Source organism: Nymphalis io, chromosome 11, assembly GCF_905147045.1.
Source record: "Nymphalis io chromosome 11, ilAglIoxx1.1, whole genome shotgun sequence".
In the NCBI taxonomy this organism is placed as follows: Eukaryota; Metazoa; Arthropoda; class Insecta; order Lepidoptera; family Nymphalidae; genus Nymphalis; species Nymphalis io.
The window spans coordinates 4,505,797-4,514,023 of record NC_065898.1 but is presented as its reverse complement, the minus strand read 5'-3'; positions in this window follow the sequence as shown (position 1 = coordinate 4,514,023).

Genomic DNA, 8,227 nt, shown 5'->3' with positions numbered 1-8,227 from the left:
AATTGTTTAATTTTCAATAAGAAATCAGAAATCACAAAAATATTTATTCTCACAACAAGCAGACATCATTAACATAACAAATTAAACTTAGCACAAACCATTTACTTGCAAAATACGTCCAATTACTTATTAATGTTAAGCCCATTCTCTCTGACGCATGTGTCTGGATCACCTCTACACACTGGATATCCTAGTAAGCTATTTAGCGTTTATTTTTATATTATTTACAAATATTTTTTTATAAATAGTTGTTTAATTTTCAAATAAAGTATAAAACAGATGGACACTTTTCCAAAGGTGAAATTTAAACAATACAGAAATTATAAAACTATTTATTTTCACAACAACCAGACATCATTAACATAACATATTAATCTTAAAAATATTTTGCAATAATATGCTTTTTCCTTGCAAAATACGTCCAATTATATTATGAAAGTGAAACACTTTTATTCATTACAATCCAAATCTCCAGACTAATATTACTCTATAAACAAATTATAATAAAGACAAGTGTTGCTTCACGAAATTTCACTTACCACAAATTAAAGTAACCAAAATCCCACGGTTATAAAAGGCAAAGGTGAGAACCAAGATCTCTAGCCTGAAGCAAACAGTAGATCCACTGAAGCAGCTATAGCCTCTATGCGTGTTTGTACAGGTAATATAGATCCATATATCATTGGCGCCACAGACTAAACAACTAAGGAACATAAAAGTTGTGATACTGACGTTTCGAGAGTTGAATATAATGATAAAAAAATAAGTATAAAAGTGGTGTCGGTTGTTGATGTAAGTGTGGTCAGAGGGGATTGGGACAAGAGGTCGCACGCAATCCAAGCATTCAGAGCACGTGGGAAAGACGCAGCCGAGGCGGGTAGCCCTAAGGCAAACTGCCACAGTTGACGATCACCGCGATAAATATATTCGACATTAGTGAACACAGAGCAACCATCGCGTTGGAATTTATGTGAGACTATCATGAACGTACAACCTCGAGGTATAATATTACCTTGAGCGTTTGAAATTTGCATATTTTATTGTTTTAAGGTATTTATTCAATGTTTGTTAATAGCGTAATTTGAAGATTTCCTATAAATATCATGAATTGAAATAAACATTCAAATGTAATTATTAATAGGTAGGTATATATAAAACGAAAAAATAAAGATATATAGAAAATATTTAATAAAATCATGACAAAATTTACATCATTAATAATTTTAATATCGACTGATCTATTTAAGTTAATCAGCATATCTAAATAAATATTAAAACGCTGAAACGATAATTGAAATAAAATATATTTAGTCAACGTTACACTACACTATGGACTTTCCAAATCGTTCCTTCGGATGAAGACAGCCAGAGGGCGAATTCCCTAAAAAACTCGGTCCGCGGGGTCAAATGTCGAACAATTTATTGCCTCCACAGTGGAGCTCAACCGTTTGGCTTTCGGCGTTCTTTGGGAATATCCGCAAACCTCTAATTACGAGGATTATGAAAATATTCACACAGGTGCTTGGCACATCCCTAATAAGCATCTTGGCTTGAGGCAAGTCGTGAGCCAGCGCTTAATGTTTTGGGTGTAACTATTGCAGGTGATTTTGGTCAGATTTTTTTGGGTCAAGTCAATCTAGGATCGGCGCTTGATGATCCAGTTTGTTGTTTTGTGGCTGATGTTTTGTGGTCAGTTCAACATTGTAAACGATGTTTATATTTGAATAACTATGTTGTAAAGGTTAAAATGTATATGAGTTTAAATTGTTTAAATATAGTTATATCTTGGGGAGGTGCAAGTATGAATTTCTGTGAATACTACCCTTTTTTGTTTGTTTAATTTATTTTATTATTATTTTTATTCAATGAACACACATACATATAGACATTCTAGGGTGATTTTCATCTTACATCTCGTTAATTTGCAATGGAGCAGTGTATCTAAATAAACTACCAATACTGCAAATGCATAAGAAATTTACAAATATATAAATAACAGTAATTTGATTTCGAAAAAACATAATTTATGTGTTAATATTATATTTTATACAAAATTAAAGGTAAAACTTATTTGAGTAGCAAAAGAATTTCATTCACGCATTAACGTGTATTTATATATTCATCCAATTATAATTATTAAACACCAAATATACATACCACGAAATTATACGAATATAAATACGAAGGTTTGGAGCTTATTCCACCAACCCGCATTGGAGCAGCGTGGTGGAATAAGCTCCAAACCTTCTTCTCAAAAAGGGAGAAGAGGCCTTAGCCCAGCAGTGGGACACTTACAGGCTGTTACTGTAAATATACATACATACAATATGTACATATAGTAAGTATGAAAGGTGAACCAAATGATAAAATTATTTTGCAGGAAGCGCGGTAAGAGCCGATGTTATACTTTGTCTTTCCGGAATTATTTACACCTTGACGCAGTCAGATAAGAACAGGGATGGATGAACGCGCGCAGATTTTTTTTATAATAACATAAAATATATAGGTGGACTGACGAGTGGCTCACCTGATTTTAAGTGGTCACCAACGCCTATAAACATTGTGCTTGTAGTTTCCAAAACAATATTTAGTATTGCTATATTAGTATTGGCTATATTGGTAGGACCCGGACGAGTTTGCACAAAGCCCTAGCACAAAATAGTACACCCTAATCTTTGTTCCTTAGAGTAGGTACCTCACACACTTATATAATAGTTAATTTTATTATTAAGTAAGTGTGAGCCCGTACAGCAACATCAATCGTATTGACGGTAGAACATGTCATAAGCGGGTAGTACCTACGCAGATCGACTTGCACAAGGGGTTTGCCTCTTATCCAATGAAACATACGAAATTCAAACTTATTCAAAAATTATCACGGTCCATATTAATACCATTTAACAATACTATGTAAATATATAACTATATACATAAATTACAATTAAGTATGCTCATACTAAAAATTAGAACCTTTTCTATCATTATATACGATGAGTATCTCAAAAGACATTTCTTCTGTCGCGTGCTTCATACATTAAAATTTTATCTACCTTAAAATGTTCTTACCGGTAGTTAAAGGCACCTATGAAAGAAATCTCGACCATTTATCTATTATTGTATTTTCATGTGTTAGATATGATGTAAAAATTGTTACAAATGTATGTTATTTTAAAATCGTGATGCGTTAAATGCGTTCTCTTTGTTCTGTCTGACGACAATTTATTACATTTTACATTATTTCCATATAAAAGATAGTTATCGAAAATACCCTTATCTATTTATATAAAAAAAATGTATATTTATTATTTTATTTTATTCTTTCATTTCTTTGTACGGTTAGCTATATAGTATTTACTGGATAAATTCCCCGTTCTTCTAGTGGCTAGTCCTGGCTCAAATCCTAGGTCTTAGGTATCTAGGTAAAAAAATCCCAGTAGCGGTTCAAATAACTCATATAAGATCGACCGATTTCGAATTAAATTGTATACAGAAAAGTATTTGAAAGTTGTATAGTATCATTTTACCAAAAAACTTCATGTGTAATGAAAATCAGCTACATATAAATCCACCAATCCGCATTGTAGCTGCGTTGTATCAAAATGATAACCACCAATCCGCGTGTTGGAATACAAATACGTGTTCCAAATACAAAACTCTCAACAAAAGAGAAGTTTACCGATCAGTGAAACTAGTTTTCTTTATCATTATATAAACAAAGTCTTCTATAACACTTCCTACGTTCAATCAGGATTAGTCACTTAAATAATCTAACTTTTTTACAACTAAACACTACTATTAAACAAACGTTAAATTAATGACTCAGCTCCGGTCAGTAAGTTTTTGCGTCGTAAAATACAATGAAATCACAATTTTGCAACTGTAATCATTAACGTTCATTCATAAATAGTGCAAAAACCAAAAGATTGTTCTTGTTATAATGATAGGTGGTCAGAAATGAAACTGAGCGAGGGTTGCCATAATTTTTGACATATCGACCGTAAACACCTTAAGTATACTGAGCTTAATGTTAAAGATAATGATGATGTATTCTTTGTAAGTTTTATATTTTGCTTAATAATTAAATGGAACATTTTTAAAATATCTAGATAAAAAATGACGCTGACATAAATATTATAAAAAAATAAATGTATGTAATAAGTGTGTCTGCATTATTTAGTCCAAAAACTAGACTTAAATATAATTTCTTATTTACATAATCATTTTATTTATTAGTGTTTATAATATTTTTTTATCTGTATAATTAATTTGTAATATATGTAAAAGTATAAAAGTAATCAACTTTAATATATTTTTAATCTATGACTTAACTTTTACACATTTTCCTTACCTCCCGTCCCACGAAATCATTTTAGAATGATGGCGTAATGACCGGGTGTTTGATTAGTTTGCGGTTGACCGTCGGGATGCGGGTTCAAATCGGTGGCGCCAATAAATTACCTATTTCTTAATATTAATATTGGAATTATTTTCATTAGGGAACAACTTTCAAAAGGTAGATACCGACCCTGTAGTTTAAGACATTTTTTTTTGATTATTTTTATTTATACCTTATGTCTTAAACTACAGGGTCGGTATCTACCTTTTGAAAGTTGTTCAAAAGGTAGATACCGACATAAGCCTCTGCATCTTTGACAGATGATTTAAGCGGCATCGCGAAGGCACTTGCGTTCATGACTGAAAAGATGAGCGAAGTGTCCTCTCCGTGGATGCTGCTACGCCTGGGCCTGGCGACTTTATGGCAACACGGGCTTGCCCAGTACCCATGCCATCCTCTCCTCCTCCCCAGCAGGATCCGCAGGAATGACGAGTCAATACGTGTGGTGCTGGTTTGGCCGCAGGTGACTGGCTTACGCCTAAACGGAGGCACCGCTCCGGGTTTAATATTAGTTTTCCTTCTTCTTTGGCGTGAAGCTGGGATAATTTTGGGAAACAACGTATCAAGGAGAGGGGGGAGGATACTGTGATCACGGAAGATACAGGAATGTGACACTAGTAGCTAGAGCAGTCCGGGGTCGCGTACCCGTAGTGATTCCAACCAGCTATCGGACAGATAACTGGTAGATCCACCCTCTGGACAATTATACCTTATACCTTAAATAGAATGCAAAAATAGAAAAAAAATAGCAACTGTTACAATATACTCGTAAATATAACTACCGTTGGTTGGTGATTATTGTTATAACTTTTATATTATTTTGAAGATTTTTTAATTATATCTAGAACACCAATCCAGTTTTATAAATCACATCGAAATTCGAGTAAATGAGAAGATAAGAAGAAGTTTCCTCAGGGGAATACGACTAACGAGACCCGGTTTTGTATTCAGCCAAATCACGAAATGGTGAGTGTAGGTCTTCATACTTCCTGAAGAGGAATCCACGAAGTATCATGATATGATGTTGGTAGTTTTTTTAATATATTACAAGGGCAGCATGCAAGGTAACAGATATTTTAGTTTTTTTTTTTTTAAATAGGAACAAAATTTGCATTTCAATAGTTTAATAGTGCTTTTTTTATTAAAAAGTACAACTTTTTATATTACTAACTAATTACTTACTACAAAATATTTAATAACTATTTACTACAAAGCTATGTATCATGCCTTAAAGAATTTAAACTTTTTTTTACAATATTATTCCTATTCGCTAATATACGTCAGGGAAAAATAATTGGACCATCTGGGGAACCTATTTCAAAACAACAAATTTAAAATTTTCGATGTCTTTTATGTAACTCATTTAGTTACTAATTTAACTATTATTGAAATTAATTACAAAACGATAATACTATTATGTGAGAAATTACATTCAAAATATTTTTACTTACTCTATAATAAAAAGCTTTGTATCTTAAATATGATATTTTAACTAATATAAAATATATGATACGAAAGTAATTAATAAATAGAGATGGCATGTCCGTCGTTATTGAGTTATAAATCTTGACAATAAACTGTCACAAACCATTCATTTTTATTATTAAACCTTCGAAGCATATATTCAAAACGGAAGATCTTTTAAAAAATGCGAACAGACCGCGAACTTCGTCTAAAGTCACAACAAAATCACAATTATCTATACCCGTATCATTCTAACCGAATTTTGGGACTATTATAACCGCATTTGGGCCTTTAATAACCGATACGAACCACGGAATCCACATTGTGATCCATTATAATTATAGGCCTATTTTTTTCAAAAGCGTTTCAGTTTTACCTGGTTTTAGTCAGAAGGATCTGATTGAGAGATTGTTACAGAACCCTTCCCTATCAAATATTATCTATTTAATTGTTAGTTCTAAAAATCTTGGCAATTACAAATTAAAAACACATCTGATATGTAATTATACGCACGCAATGCTTGAAACCGCAAAAAATTCTTGCTCTAAATTAAATGTAGCATTTATTAAAAAATATATTTCTTTTTATTTGCATTTTGATTTGTTGAAGAATGTTTTTTTTTAATTATAATCGGATTAACGATGCTTAAGCTGAGAAGTTTTTAAATACGTGCTTCAAATCCGTTATCCTTCTTAACTTTACTAAGTAAATCGTATTCTTCTGAGAACAACTTGATCACTTGTTTATTTCAATAGTTTCAATATTAGCTGTCAAAAAGAATAAATAATATTGATAATTTATACTATATTATAAATGCTAAAGAAGCGCTGTATGTATGTTAAGCTCTCACAGCTAAACCGATTTGGTTGAAATTGGGCTACTTTTTATACCAAAAACCTGACCCTTCTCTTCTAAAATGCGGGCGAAGTTGCGGGCGAAAACTAGTATATTTATTTATCGCTTCAAATTGCTACAGAAAAATTAAGTCATTCCCCGTTAAATTGCAAATGTTAGTAGTATTAGTACTTAATGTTTTCCTTTTATAATTCCTTCTTTACTTTACTTTACTTCACTTTCCATTAGTTTGTTGGAAATGCTTATGTGTTATGGGGAATAATGTATGTTTGTGTTAAATAGTTTTTAAGTTTTCGATGACTCTAAACCTTTTTTTTTAAATAATGTATTAGATTTATTTTATAGAATTTGGTAGAGCTTAGTTTTTTTATAAACGCACATATTCTAAGAGACAAATATTATTCTTGTTTGAGTGAGCCAATCTAATTGTATAAGTAAATGGTCTCATCGTCGTATTGACGTTAGGCATGTCCTTTATTTCAATGAGTAATAACTACTGCCCATTTGCCATTAGTTGGTTAAAATATTGTAAAGTTTAACATTTAAATAGCATACATATTATATATAAAATTGGAGCATCTATTATCGATACAAATTTCCTTATAACAAGTCGATCCCAGGAAGTTGCGTTAATTTCACGTGTAATTCTTAGTAAAAACATACGGCCTTGCCCTTTTTCAATCTGTTTGACGTTTCTGTGTCAGATGAGTAAACCTTTAATGTATGTTCATTTACACCCTCTATAAAAACAACCTTATTGCGTATATTATAAAGGCTATATTTCTATACTTCAGTGGTACCGTCTTTTGACTATCCGCTTGTCAATCTTTGGAATATGTTTGAGATGATTTCAACACGATATGAATGGGATGGCGTAATACTCAACACATTTATTAATGTGGATTATCCTGATATTTGAAGCTGACTGGAAATAAAAACATAAAGGCAGATCAAACTTAAAAATCAATCAAAATAATAGATACTAAGGCAACGCATCTGCAGAGATATGTTAATTTATTTATTTATAATAGCTCACTTACAACATTTATATAAATCATTGAAAAAATTATAAAACAATAATAGTATATCTAATATGCATGTCAATTACAAGTGTACATAGCACTTCCAGATTCAATCTAATCAAATTCAAATTTAAAAGTAACAAAAAATCATCAGTAATTTTTTAAAATGTTAACATTAAATAATAAATAATGTTATTGTTATAATAAAAAATCAATCGGCGATATCATAATTAAAATTATTAAAAGTATTAATTAAAACTAATCATGCACTTTATAATAATTAACTTATTTCTAAAGATTGAAGGAGTCAGTCACGATACTATTATATTTATTACACAACAGTACTAAGGGAGCCTCCCTTAGTAGGGAGGTTTTAAAAATTGGTGAGTGCAATGTATCGAATGTAACGATCAACGCTGGCTTGGCTAGTTGGCTTTCGTTTCGAGCCCAGAGCGAGAGACTCAACTGTATATATAGTAGGTACAGCCTC